General features: G+C 34.5%; 1 protein-coding gene across 1 annotated transcript in view; it reads left to right on the forward strand.

Moving 5' to 3' along the window:
* Positions 1-6,062: 6,062 nt before the first annotated feature.
* Positions 6,063-14,775, forward strand: part of pxb (putative Hedgehog signaling attenuator pxb) — a 214,062-nt gene continuing 205,349 nt past the window's right edge. The window contains exon 1 of the mRNA XM_074094091.1: positions 6,063-6,307. The gene's annotated coding sequence lies outside the window, so the exon portion shown is untranslated. The remainder of the gene's footprint in view (positions 6,308-14,775) is intronic.

The following is a 14,775-nucleotide window of genomic DNA, read 5'->3' on the forward strand; positions in this document are numbered from 1 at the left end:
ACTTCAAAGTTCAATATCTCAAAAACGGCTGAACCGATTTTGATGAAACATGTCTAAGAACCATCGCTAGAAAACCAGATTTTAAATAAAAAAAACACATTCAAATAGGTCAATCCGTTTAAGGGCTACAGTGCCACAGACAGACAGACAGACACACATAGCGGTCAAACTTATAACACCCCTCTTTTTGCTTCGGGGGTTAAAACACACTATAGTGTTTTTAATCATAGTAACAAACTTTAAAACATGTCATAAATATACCTGTACACTGTTTTACTGTGCCTAATCAACAATCTTAATTCTTTATTATCTTTTGAACGGTAAGAGTTGGGCTACTACGATTTTGTTTATGGGTGAGTGAGTATTGAAGAAATTGAATTCAATTGATTTGTTGTGTTTTTGTCACAGTGCAAAGGACTGGCAAATACATTGGGCTGAGATTCTAAATTAGTTTATTATTTATTTGTATTTTGTGTGCCTATCCTGTACTGTTCATGTTGGCAAATAAATCAATCTTCTTTCTTTCTTTAAATGATCACTTAAAATTAACGGAGGTTAAAAATAACACGTTGTATAGTTGCTTAATGTGCTGAACGCACCCGACAGTGATACGTCACAAGCAAGTCAAACAAACGACGATCGGCCATTACTGCCAATCATAATTCACGATGAGGCCACACTTATATTACTAACAAGAAGCGGCGGGATTTTAGTTCACCGCGAGGATATGAACTTCCGTCTACTTCGTTTATGATCAGGGTTACTTATGGTGGAGTCCATGGACGACTTAGGGGTCTATAGCATGTAGGCCAGGAGTTCGCAGCAGCACAGTTTTTTTTTTGACACCAATAAATTAAATACTCTCACAGCACTCAGTTGAGTTTGAAACGGGTCAGCGTAATGTGGTGGTAGTTGAGTTTATGTGATGTATATGTTCTTTCAACGTGGAGGCGGAGGAGCTGGATGAACACACATTTGTTGCATAGACAATTTTTTGCAGGTGGTAGGACCTTGTGCAAGGTCCGTCCGGATTGCTATCACCATCTTACTCGCTAATCCTGCCGTGAAGAAGCAGTGCTTGCACTGTTGTGTTTCGGCGTGGAGAGTAAGACAATACCCCTGGTGTTGCAGATGTTTATGGGCGGTGGTGATCTCTTAACATCAGGAGACCCACTTGCTCGTTTGCCATGCAGTAAGTAGCTGTTATCAAGGTGTGAGCAAAGTAGTTGTTTATAGTTCATTCATTATTATAGCTCAAAACATCAACTATTAAACCTAAGTTTTTATTTAAATCGATAAGATTCATACACCTAGGTACTGAATTAGATGAACGTGGCTCTTGAGCAAGAAGTGCTTGCGACAAAAACCAAACGAGAACATCATCCTCAAACCGAACCTCGGCTCGTATGTGGATGATTCGTTTGCATCGCAACATATTCAATACTCTTATGAAAATAACAGAAATGCCTCATACATTCGCCATGTGTCGCAATGACATCATCCAAGTCTGCAGATTGGAGTAGGTGGTTAAATAAAGTGTTTGATGACAGTTAACCACAACTCCATGTAGTCAATCGTCTTGCGGCAGATAAGTTTCGCTTGAAATGTCTTTTAAGCAAATGTTACATCCGCATAAAGATATATATTATCACACAGAATAACAATTGTAGTCTCTAACATTCTGACGTGACGTCGAAGAAAAAGGACAAGCTAATGCTGGACGGCCGAGTGAAGGTTTCGGGTGCGATTCGAACCTACTTCTCTTGGCTATACGCGCCAAATGTGCTACCAACTGCCCTAGGTTAGATTTAATTGAACAAACTAATAATAATCATAAACTTTATTATAGCTAGCTGGTATATTACGGACTTTAAAAATAACTACATAATATATTTTTCTGACTTAAATATTACTTTTTTTGCGTGTGGCATTAAAGGCATCTTTATACATATTTTCAGCTCTATACAATTTGATGAATCAGTCAGTCAATCGGGGCCATTTAAGGTATTAAGGTTAATGTATTAAGTAAGCGCAAAGAGAGAATCAAGCTTCTCTATTTTAGGTAGGACAAAAATGCTGATAAATGTCTGCCTGGCTCTATGTTCTCCTCTACAGGTCGTATTTCTTAACCAAATATCTTGAAAGTTTGTGAACTATTTAATGGATTATTTAAGTCATTTTTTTTCAAAATAGCAGAGCTATGGGGGATTTAAGGTGCGCGGTGCCATTTATATAGTTTCAAGGTATGTAGGTCACACAGGTATACACTCGTGAGGTCTGTCTGTACGTCACAGAGGACATACTATTGAAATAAACTAGAAATTGCACCGATATTGGGGCAACAACCCTGTTAAATTGTCACGTCAAATAATAATTTACGCATTCAAACCTAAACATCAAAGATACATGAGGTTAATTTCCAAACGACTCATCTCGCTTAAATGTATTTTCACCTTTAGCTTTAGAAGCAAATTCATAAGGTGTACATTTAGGAAGCCGTCGCGAAACAGTCAAGTTATTCTAGACTGTTCCAGTTGAAAACGGTCTGTCGCATAATATATTTGCACCCCACAAAACTGCCTCATAAAACTCTTAAACACCTGACAGTTTAAAATAGGTTGTAAATATTACTCGACACATTCTTTAATTGCTTGAACACTACTTCGCGTCCTAGGTGTTCTAGAGTTCGCAAGGCTTGTTTATACGTTACGAGACATATCGTACAGTCGAACCTTTTTATTCCTGATCCACCGTAGAACGTTCTCACAGTAAGTGTCACTATGCGATGTCACTATGACTTTTACTACGAAAAGGTTCCACAGTGGATCACGATTTAGTTGGTTCGGGTGTACGTTACGTTGCCGTAGTCGGGTGCGTATCTAGTCGCATAATTTTTGAAAAGCAAAATGTATGTAGTGCTTATCATAATGTTTATTAATCATATATTTTTTTTCTCCAAAACGATAAGTTTTCACAATTTTTTTAAATGGTGACCCATAGAACTCAGTAGGTTAGTTTTTTTGATAACAATTCTGAACAGTTAATGGATTTAGAGAAAAAAAGAGATCTTAAAAACAATACTTATGATTATGACAAGTAAACATTACTTTCAACAATTATGTGGGCCGATAATTAGATAATCATAAACCTATTATTTTTCTACGAAATATAATTTAGGCTTTGTGTAAGTTTAATAACTATAACGTAACGCGTACGATATTTCCCGCAAGCATGTAAATAAGGCACACGCGCAACGCACTGGAAACAGCATGAACTGTCGAAGAAATATTTGAGTTATGGTTATTGGACAATTTGAATATGGTTAAATTAAACTGTTCGTGAACAATACTTGGTGCAATGAGGGTTGCTGTATGTATGTATGTAAACTCTTTATTGTACAAAATAAGTAAAGAAACATTATTAACAAACAATGATGCTGTGTGATGTACTGATGTAAAATAGTTAGGTTAGGTCACGTAGTCTAATATCAATTCTGATAAAAAGACTTCAAAATACGGGCCTAATCATTTCTCAAATGGCCGATAACGCATCCGTAACAGCTTAAGTCATGGAAGTCCATAGGCGGCGGTGACCTGCTCGTTTTCCCCCTATCATATATAAATACTGAAACTCGTTCAGAAATAAATTACCTTTATGTATGACAAACGAAAATTATGGAAACGATACACAATTACACCATTCTAAATTAACTTAGAGTACTTTAAATACCGTAATTATACATGAAAAACCTAATGATAAACTACGTACTGATTACTAATTAATATTTTAATCTGAAAAAATCTATTTTGTATGGAAGCCTGTTCACAAAAAGACTTTATTATATATTATGTTATAATATCTCAAACTGTTTTAAAACACTTTTTTTTTACTTTCGGATATTAATGTTTTTCCGCTTGCATTAGTAGCCTAAATGTGGGTCAAATTATCGTACAGGATTGTTTTAACACCATTTATTAAATTGTGGGCAAAAACAGGTCAACTATACATTAGACAAACAAACCTCCAAGCCGTGATCGGTACAAACACAAATAAAATCATATCCATACTAAAATACCTTAAGACGAGTTGATTGATCCTACTTTTTATTGAGAGCTTAAAATATTCTATATTACAGCAGAGAGCTTTACGTCAACATACCTGAGGGCTTTATACGCGTTTGTTTGTCTGTTTATTCAAGCTTAGCTGTGAAAGAGCTTTTTACGATCATGTGAAGTTCGCTGTTTTGAATAAACAAGTCTGGGTGTGAGTTTGGGAACGGGTTTAATATAAAACGGTTTCTTCTGAAAGTATCATATCATCTACGTACGTTTATACTTCTGTTTTTTTAGCAATATTATAATTTTATAATCTCGACTTGTTTTTTTCTGAAAAATACTTTTATAAAATTAGTAGCAACCTTATCATTTTGACATACTATACTGTCAGCAGCAGAAGTTGATGAGCAGTTATGGTGCTTAAAATGATCTTATAACTCTCTGTTTAGCTTAGCAGTACCTAGAGTCGTGTGTAATCTCTAGTCCAGTTCTGCTGCTAACTGTACGCCCCTCTGTAGGGCATAGCCCTCCTCTTAGAATGAGAGGGCTTGGGCCGTAATCCCCACGCAGGCCCAGTAGGTACGTTCAGCTCATTGTAAATTTTAGTAGTAGATTGTTGCACCAAGCAGAAAGTTATTTAGTATTGCACCGAGTGCCGATTTGGAACCCGAGCGTTACCGAGGGCTTTAAAAAGCACGAGGGCAAAATAAATTACTTAATGCGAGGTGCATAATCTGCTTTTCTTTCAACTATTACAGGAATAGTAGACGAACAAAAACTCATGCTAAATAATTAATAGGAAATAAATGTCACTAGCACTCGGTAATTCCATTTTTGTAAGCTTACATTCGCACTCTGTCAAAAAATGTCCACGGAAAATTCGCAAGGTTCCCGCCAATTTTTTTTTTTGTTTAATTTCTTACTTTTTTTTGGCAGAGTTAGTAGCCGTAGCAGATATGTTTTCCCGCGATCTGTCAAATTTCATTTGGGCGCCAGTTTGAACAACCAAACACACAAAGTTTTGTTTTAAATACGGCTATACTTACTGTTTTGGTAGGATTGGTAGCAACAATTTTTTGTACGCAATCTGTCAAATTTCATAAGACCGCGCGTCCGTGAGACCTAACACTAGATTTTTTTACACTATGCAGGATAATTTTATAGCAAAAATACTTGTGTTGCCTCTTTGGTGGTGCAATTAAAAAATAATCTAAAACAATGCAATAAAGGATTTTCATAATTTTTTTTCTGCTCTAGAACAGAAAAGTCCCGCTTTGTGCTGGGTATTTAGTGCGGTTATGATGAAATTAAAGCATAGTTGGAAGAAAATGTAATTTCCTACTTATAAAAAATCCGAAAAACTCCGAACTGCGAGCCTGGATTTGAACCCACCATGCCTTTTTTTTAAAGTAACAAGCTACTATAAAATTGACATTCATGTTGTTATGGTACCTATCATAAGCAATAGTAATCAATTCTGAAAAATTGTGTTTCAATAGACAGACAGAACAGGGTTGAGTAAATTCTACTGCTAAAAACAACAATGTATACAACTGAAGACATGGTACTAAAGTAAGCAATAAAAGAATCCTCGTAGCAACATTACGATATATTGCTCCAATTAAATATACCACAACATACAAAACGGCTAAATCCCTAGCTAACAATAACACAGCAGCACTTCCCCAATCAACAAAACTACGCTCATATTTGTTTTATCGTTATCTATCAACCCTAATGACTTAATGGCTTGATTGACCCGAATTGTGATCAATTTTATTGTTGCCCTAATTGACTCAAGAGCAAGAGGCAAGCACCGGACATCCAGCGCTGTCACGACCGCTCATAAACGCATGCACTCCTAATCTCCCAACCTGCATAGATGAGACCCTGGTGCAACCTCCCCACCCTACCTGCGTTTCCCTCTCGCTCCTCCACCGTGAAAGTGTGGCCCGTCTCATTCACACCTCAAAATCCCATTCGGCCGTTTTCGTTTATGCTCGGATGCAATAGCCGGTGTGCCCCGCAGCTAAACATAATTCCGCCAGTCAGTCGCTCTCCGATCGTCGGGGGATGCGTATCGCTGCCGACGGCTTGTTCGCGCTCGAAACATCGTATCGGCTCCGTGTGTTTGTATAGGGATGTTTGCCCCGAGATAGTGCGGCCTATAAAGCGACGGAAGGATTTGTGACTGTGCTGTGAACTGTGTTTCGGACGAAAGTTTGACGATCAGTGCTGTTCCCGGTTTGATGGTCAGTTATTTAACTGGTGATATAACGGATGTGGTTAATGCGATCTGTTTGATTGTAGAAAGTAAACACATGCCAGATGATATTAGTGCGATGCCGACATTGTTGACGGCTGACAACGATTTAATGGAAGCAAACATAGAGCGGAAACATGAAATGATTCGGTTACAAGATATTCGTTATGACGTTCAAATGAAACGTTTTAGTTATTTAGTAATCTGATATTACTAAGAAATTAGATGAAACATTTTGCACAAACTGATGTGTTAATGGAATCCAAGTTATCCTTTTATTGAAGCGTATTTTTGAAAATAATAAAGGTAACAGTCTTAAATAGATAGCTCTACAGTGTTATAGTTTTGCTAATAATCAAAGATTGCAAACTACTAACACGTTATTTTGGCCAATTTGAACAGATATATCCTATAGTAATACTTACTTAATTGCTTTCATGGAACGATTCAGATTTTTAAAATAGGAAAATAATGTCGTAAGGAAACAACTTAAAAAAAAAAGAAATGCTTATTGATTTAATATTAATTTAAGCATTATTCAAATCTAAGCACGTGGGTGGATTATAATAACAATGAAAGCGCGTTTTTAAGATGAACACCATAACAAAACAATTCATTATAACAATAGAGTATTGTTTGTGATTGAAGCTGAACTTTTTTATCAGTAATTACTTGTGTTTGTGCAGGTTAATAGAATTATTTCCGTGGGTTGGACAACAGTGGGGTTTAGAAAATCAATTAATGATTTGAGTTCTGTTAGGCTTTTAACGACGCATGCAGTGAACGGATCATTACCCGCTTTGAATTTGACTTTTACAAACGCACGTATAAATCAATTTTATATTATCTATTACACAGAACTAACATTATTATCATCACGACTTACTTCAGTCTGAAAAGCATATGCTGGCTTATTCTTAGTCACATTGTTCGCTAGGTAGATCTAGGTATTACATATCTTTTCTGTAGACGAAAAGCCATTTCAAGATATCCTGGTGAGATATAAAAGAAAACAAACAAGTCCAAGACGTGCATGTTAAATAAAGCACTTTACAATACAATATAATATACAAACTTCATGAAAGAATAGGAAGAGGAGAATAAACAGATATCATTAACGCCCACGTAGCTGACCAACAAACCGGTAACAAAATCAAAAATTTCTCCACAGATAGTGTATCAAGCAAACTCGAAGATAATAAAATCGTCAAAACAGGATTGGAGAAATTAAAGACAAGTAAGCCGAATTCGCTAATTACATCGCTTATAATGTTTATGTTGAGTCTAATTTCTGTAATGCACGCTCCGGGGAACTTTGCTTTGAATTGACGCTGACACGTTGTTACGGCTCCTTTTGTATTTACTGAGTCCACAAGGATAATTATGTTGGTATCATTAGTACGACATGTCGTGTTTGGTTTTAATTTAACAACAAGTGTAGAATGATGCCCTTAAGTAATTATTGCAAGAGTTTCGCTGTAATCAACATGAAGTCTATGTTGATGATTTAATTGGCAGCTTTGTGAAGCTGACGTGATGATTCACCGTGCTATCACTTTCTTTGCAATTGAGATAACAACGTTGACTGAAATGTCAACTTTTCTTTAAGGAGTGTCGTTATTGTGAGAAATACCATTTCATTGCTTCATCCTAAGAGTAATATATTTCGTCATTTAACTTTAATAGCTGAAGCTGAGTCAGGCGTTTGAGACAAAAAATGTAGCATCATTAAAAATACCTCATTACTAAAAAAATAACACATCATCGCCACCTTAAAAATCTGGACCATCGTATTCATCATAGTTGGTATTTGGGCGAACAATTCTTAACAAATGTAGTGCTTGGTTAACATGCCTGCCATGACGTTCTATGATGGATGTACTCATTCTATCAATGTATCCGATGGTAGTCACTTTCACGATTCTCGGTGCATCTTTTATTTTTACTTCATCGTTATTATTGCGTGCGTTAAATTTAACTGGTAAATAATTGTTCTAGCCACGCTATTAGTTATCATAAAATTTAAGTACTGACTTGTTCCTAAAGTTTAATTTTTTACTCGTTTAATTTGATTAGGTACTGTAGTTGTTACACAGTTATTTAAAACAAGTTAGCGACATAAAAGTGTAAAAAAGTTTTACTCTCCACTTGCATGAATGCCATGGCGATTTTTTTTAAACCCGATAAATAAATTTTTGGAAGAAGCGGTAAACTTAATATTATAAAATATAAACAAAGAATAATTGTTTAGAAATAAGAAGGTATTATAATAATAATAATAATAATAATCCTACAATAATTATAATTATTCTACAACTCTTGCTACATTTACTTGGTGGATAACCCGTAAATGTAGTTAATACCAGCCTAGAGCTGAGAAAAACCAATCCTTCGAAAATAATAATCCATTTATTTCAAACACAATGTCCATAGAATGTCCATAGAATATTATGAATAACTTCATACAAAGGGTAGAACGAAATTTACTCAAACATTATTTTTTACTTTATACAATTTAAGGTTTCCAACGAAAAATCCAACTCAAAAGTGTCTAGAAATTTAAAAAATATATTTTCGGTGGAATCTGAAGACTAATAATATTTATGATCACTCAACTATAAATAATAAGCCAAGTTGAAAAGAAACATCTTTTCAAAGTACTGGGGCCAAAGCGAAAAAAACTGTGGCCGTATCGGCTTCTTTTCATTAAAGATCATTAGAGTTTGGACGAAAATGAAAAATAAATAAAAGGAGCTTTCGGAGGCTTCTGAGGGAGTTTCGAAGTAAGTTCTATTATGAGAGAATTTCTGTGGTGACGACTTACGGCTTTATTTTACGACTTTGTAAATAATATAAAAATTTCCTTTGGAGTTTGCTGTTTTGCTAGAAATGTATTTTTTTTTAATTGCAGCTTTGAAAGCTCGCTTAGAAATTATACGCGATTTATACGTTATATTCTGAATTAAAACTTGACACATTTTTTTGATGAAATTCCATGCCTGTATACAGTCTGTGATACAATCGTCAGTATAACTATTTTTATTGTTATTTATGATAAAAATATAGTAAATTAAATCAAACACAATTCCATTTGACAATTACCCACGTATTGTCCTGTGCTTAATGCACTTTTAATGATAACAACAGCATTATTCATCAGCATTAGTTCTATCACGATAAATAGGTCCCGACTCAAGCTGTATCCCTATGCCTTCGCTATTATTCACCACTTTAAAATCAGATCCAGCTTTCCCAGTCCTTAATCTCGATCTAACGAAATAAGTAACTTCATATTATTCAAAAGGTGTCTTTATATTTATTTTAACTGGCAGATCTGGCACGACTCTCCGACCGACTCCATATAAATCTTGGGAATACATTTTAACTTGATGGCATGGAAATAGATCTTGGTGAAAATCACACCTGGGGAAATGTCGAACGATTTACTGTAGTTGCAACAGAACGAGATAAAATGAGGATGATTAGAGAAGATTTTTCCTGGGACTTGTTTTTATTTCACGTTACAATTCGATACTCTAATTTAGTTTGAGAACTAGCAGAGTCGATGAGGGTTTGACTCAGCACATTTATATTAATAGATATAGCTGTAGTAAAATGTGATATGCATGCAAAGATTGCCATAGTAGATTTGTAGACGAAAATTATTGGTAACCATTATAATTTTAAAATCAAACAAGATAATGTTAAAATTGTAGAAATATTTTTGTAAAAACTTGGAGCTCCATAACTTTTTCGACCAGTTTAAAATTAGACCGTTTTTTTGGGGTTTTATTTTCTCAATAAAAATAAGTATTTTTATGGCTAAATTTTGACTAAATTCATCCCAAAAATCTATCGTGACAAAGAAAATGTTAAACTTCCACAACAAGTACAGAATTGCACAATACCGTTTACAAACAAAACACACAAGCACACATTTAATTAACTAAATCTAATCAGGAAACACCAGGAGCCCAGCAAGAGGCAAGAGGTTGATGCTGCCTTCTCAGATAAAAGACAACATGGACGCCATCCCGTTGAATAGATAATGCATTGCGGGTGTCTTTTCCACATGGCTCTTAGTGGAATAGAACTAAATGCTACTAGTTTATTTTATTTTATTTATTATATTTCTAGTATTTTAAATGCGAAAGTTTATATGTGCATGTGTCTTTATTACACTTGTAGACTTAAATTGTTTTACGAATTCAAATGAAATACCGGATAGCCCAGTGGTTAGAATACCTGACAACAAAGCTTGAGGTCTTTGGTTCGATTCCTGGTCGGGGTCTTGGGTATTTCATATCTGGCAAAGTATTTATCTATCTAACTAAGTATGTTTGTCAACCCGTTGTCTGGAACCAGGGATCAGAGGGATTGGTACCAATGTTCGCAATAATGTGGATATAACTCCAAAATGAAATATACATTTTTTATCTGATATTTAATTTTGATTCCTAGTAAATAAATAATACAAAGATTTCTTATTATGTAGATTTTTTAAAGAACACCGTCTATTTCTATTCAAACGACAACAACTGCTACTAACATTTTACTACGGTAAATTTTTAAAGCACGTGTAAATTGTTATTTCCAGGAATCGAAATGTAATTTTCTCTCGTGTACGTGTTTTCTGTATCGCTTATTATTTCTGGCGTACAATAAAGAGTCATTGTATTGTATTGTAATTTCTATAAATAAATAAATTAATTAACCTATTACTTTATTTTTTGGAGTCATGTCCACAATATTCCCAACATTACTATAATGCTAATCCATCCGATGTCTGCTCATAACACCAGCTTTTCTTATTTTGGGACTAGGTCAACTGTCTTTTGTCTCATGATACTTATTATTTATTTATTACATTAGTTATAGCTCTATCACTTAGAGACAGTCTAGTTGGAGCCATGTGGAACAAACAGCTCCTGGGTAATGATGCAGGGATCCTCATTAGTGGAGATCCAGTACTTGATTGTGACGTTGACGGCAATAATTGTGATTCTGGTTGCTCACGATCGTTTTAATATGGTAAAATAGGACATTTGGCTATTTGTCTTGTTTTCATACTAATGAAAAATCGGCCAAGTGCGAGTCGGACTGCGCGTTTTCATAATTTGTAAATGTGCCCAAATGTCGGTACGCTATAAACGGTGTACGAAAAATCGGTGTTAGCATCTTCTTCTAAGTAAAAGGTATGCAGTGTGTGTGTCATTATTTATTTTTGTAGCAGAAATATAAGTTACAACTGCTTATGTGTTATGAATTTTGAGATACAGCTCCATTGTGGACTAATTGACTGATGGACGGAGCGACATTACTAATTACTCGGGCTTGAAACCCTAATAAAATAGAAATAAAATTATAGTATCTATAGTAAAATTAGTTAAAGAAAATTGCAATTTGCAACAAGCAATGAAAGTTATCTTAACATCCATATCCATACTAATATTACAAATGCGAGTGTGTTTGTATGTTTTTCCGTCTGTCACACCGTAACGGAGCAACGGTTTGACGTGATTTTTGGCATAGAGATAATTTATGGGCCCGAGAGTGACATTGGCTACTTTTTATCCCTGAAAATGCACAGTTCCCGAGGGAACAGCGCGCGATAACCGAATATCACGCGGGCGGAGCCGCGGGCAAAAGCTAGTCCGTTATAATGCAACACTCGTCAATAACTGTAACATATCCCGTCATAAAATATTGCATACATTCCGCGAGCTTGTTTACGTACAGTCCCAAACATTTATTTTATAGGATCCGGGCATTTCGTAAACAGTCTAAATTTGATCCTTTGATGTTATTCGATTCACTGAGTTATGGAGCGACCGTTGATTTTCTAAATAGTTTAAATGTCAAAATATTAAATTTTAGGAAGTTCATTTTAGAATTGTAAACGTTTTTCAGATTTAATCTTTCATTCATGATAATGCAGCTAATAAGAAGAGTTTGAAAAAAATGATTATATTTTTTACTTCATTGTGTACCATGTGTGAATGTTAATATGAGGAGAACTTATAGTACTTATTATAATATACATTTATAAACGAAAAATGTACTAATTATTTTAGTCACTTCAATTGTCAAAAATTACAAAACAACTCGAAGGAAAGTAACTTAAATATTATAAATAAAAAATCACAAAAATGATTGATTAACGCGTATGCTATTTATACTTAATATGCTTTTATTTATATCATCGCTGCACATGTTTATTTTATTACTTTTAACGGTCGACTTTCTAGAGAGCACAGAATGAGAATTTCCAAACCAGATCACGGTTCACTGATTTATGATACAAATATTGAACAAATTTTGTCGTAAGAAGCGTTATGGTCCCGGCACGGGCATTATATTTCAATCCTGATTAAATTATGGCTATCATAAACAACTGAAAAGGGAATTTTGACGTAAATGGAGCCAATTACTGTTATAAATAAATTATCTATTAAAATTAAGTGAACCAATATCACTGTGATTGCTTCAATCAGAGTTTATGATATACTTATTAACTATGAGTTAATGTTTCATATAAGCTACACCAATATTGAGAAATTTATTGTTAGTTCTCTATTAAATATCACTTAGAAAAATTGTAGGTAGAGTTAGAGCGGGAACCCCTCATCCCAACCCTCTGTATAAATGTCAAAGTATCTCATTGAGGAAATAAACTTTTTTTTAAAATACTTAAGTAGCTCTGAGAATTAAGGGTTCCATACTAGCTAGTAAAATGTAACACATATTTCACAAAATTTCAGACACATTAAAAAAAAAACTTTTTCAGACCACGACTTTTGCTTTGTTATTCCACTTCTATTACTTGTACCAAGCAAAATCAAAGGTAGTATAGTAGCTGCTTTTAGTGGTAGCTGAGTTAGTATTATTACATGTTGTAGCTCAATGACTTGAACTTTCACAAAATAACATCTGAATCAATCAATAATGATCAATAATGACACAAAACGAGACCAAACTTAGAAACTGTTCAATAACTGTCCAACTGATTGGCCAGCAAATTCCAAGGAGACCATAAAATATGTAGCGGCTGGTCCTTAACATTATATTTTTTATTAAAAAAGTTTCCATGTCCTGTCACCGCAGGTAACAGTGGCAAATTTGGCCGATCCCAATCTCTCTAGTATATTAAATATTTTCGCCGACGAATCAAAGTTTGCGGCCGTCAGTATCTGTATGAGGTATCCATTACAGGAAACTTTTGCGATTTCTACTTATTTTTGTTGTAACTCCTGCCGCGAAAAAGATTTTACAAGATTTACCTGTGTATTCGTGGATCTGTATATCTATTGCATCGTACCTTTAGCATCTTCAATTAATAAAATTAAGATTAAGGGGCTGTTTCACCATCCATTGATTAGTGTTAACTGGCGGTTAGGTGTGATGCCGTCTCTATTTGTTTTGTTCGAATAGACGGAGACGGTATCACATTTAATGGATGGAATTGGATGGTGAAACAACACCTAAGAGGAATTTAAATGCCATGTGAGCTAAAAACGGCATATTTATTTTTACTATTTAGCTCAGAATGTTATGAAGTTAACTGCTCGAAGAAAAGGGTTATCACAGAGATAGAGGCTCTAAAAGATTTTTTTTTAGATGACGAATACCTTAATCAACTTACTTAAACCTATGAAAACATGGTGTTCCTCTTCTAAAAACTTGGTCAAGTAAGTACCTACATGACTGACGTGTAAGCACTAATGAGTGCCTTTTTTGCGCGACATTTTTGAAACTGCGGGAATTATTTTGAAAGCACCTGTTTATATAAATAAAAAAAACTAAGAGTTCAAAAGTTAATCTTCTTATTTTACTCGCAAAATTTCTAAGAAGACAGCAGACGTTTTAAAAACCGATTAATCAATCAATTGTTAGCGCTGAAGTTTTCCAAAAATTTATCAAAGTCCGACCTCAGAAATCCCTCAAAGAATATATTAAAAGTGTCAAAATTAAAACTGAAAAGAAATAGCGAGTCTAAGATACTGATTTATTAAACATCCAGAGCAAACTTGTAACGTCGTTTGAAACTTGCTCGAAGTTAGAAAATTAGTCTTCTATCTTCCTATTAAGATGAAAGGCGGTTTTAGATATTTTGCTATAATCCTGAGCGTAGAATTGGACGCACGGCAAAGGCAAGTTTTAATGGCTTACTTACCTTATAAAATGTTTTGATTTTGATTTATGCATCATCATTATTTATTCTACAGATTACTTATTCACTACAAGAGCTCATATTCATTCGTAAAAAAGAATAATGAATAAAATAACCTAATCAACCTAAAATTGAAACACAAAAAACCAATTGAAAGTATAATTGAAGAAGTTACACAAATAAAATGAATTACAACTACTTGATTTTACATAAAGGGAGGAAGTGTCTATTAACACGTCCTCATTAGCAAACGAAGGGCTCTATACAACTTTCAAAGGAGTGTTAAC

This window comes from Choristoneura fumiferana, chromosome 11 (assembly GCF_025370935.1).
Source record: "Choristoneura fumiferana chromosome 11, NRCan_CFum_1, whole genome shotgun sequence".
Taxonomy (NCBI): Eukaryota; Metazoa; Arthropoda; class Insecta; order Lepidoptera; family Tortricidae; genus Choristoneura; species Choristoneura fumiferana.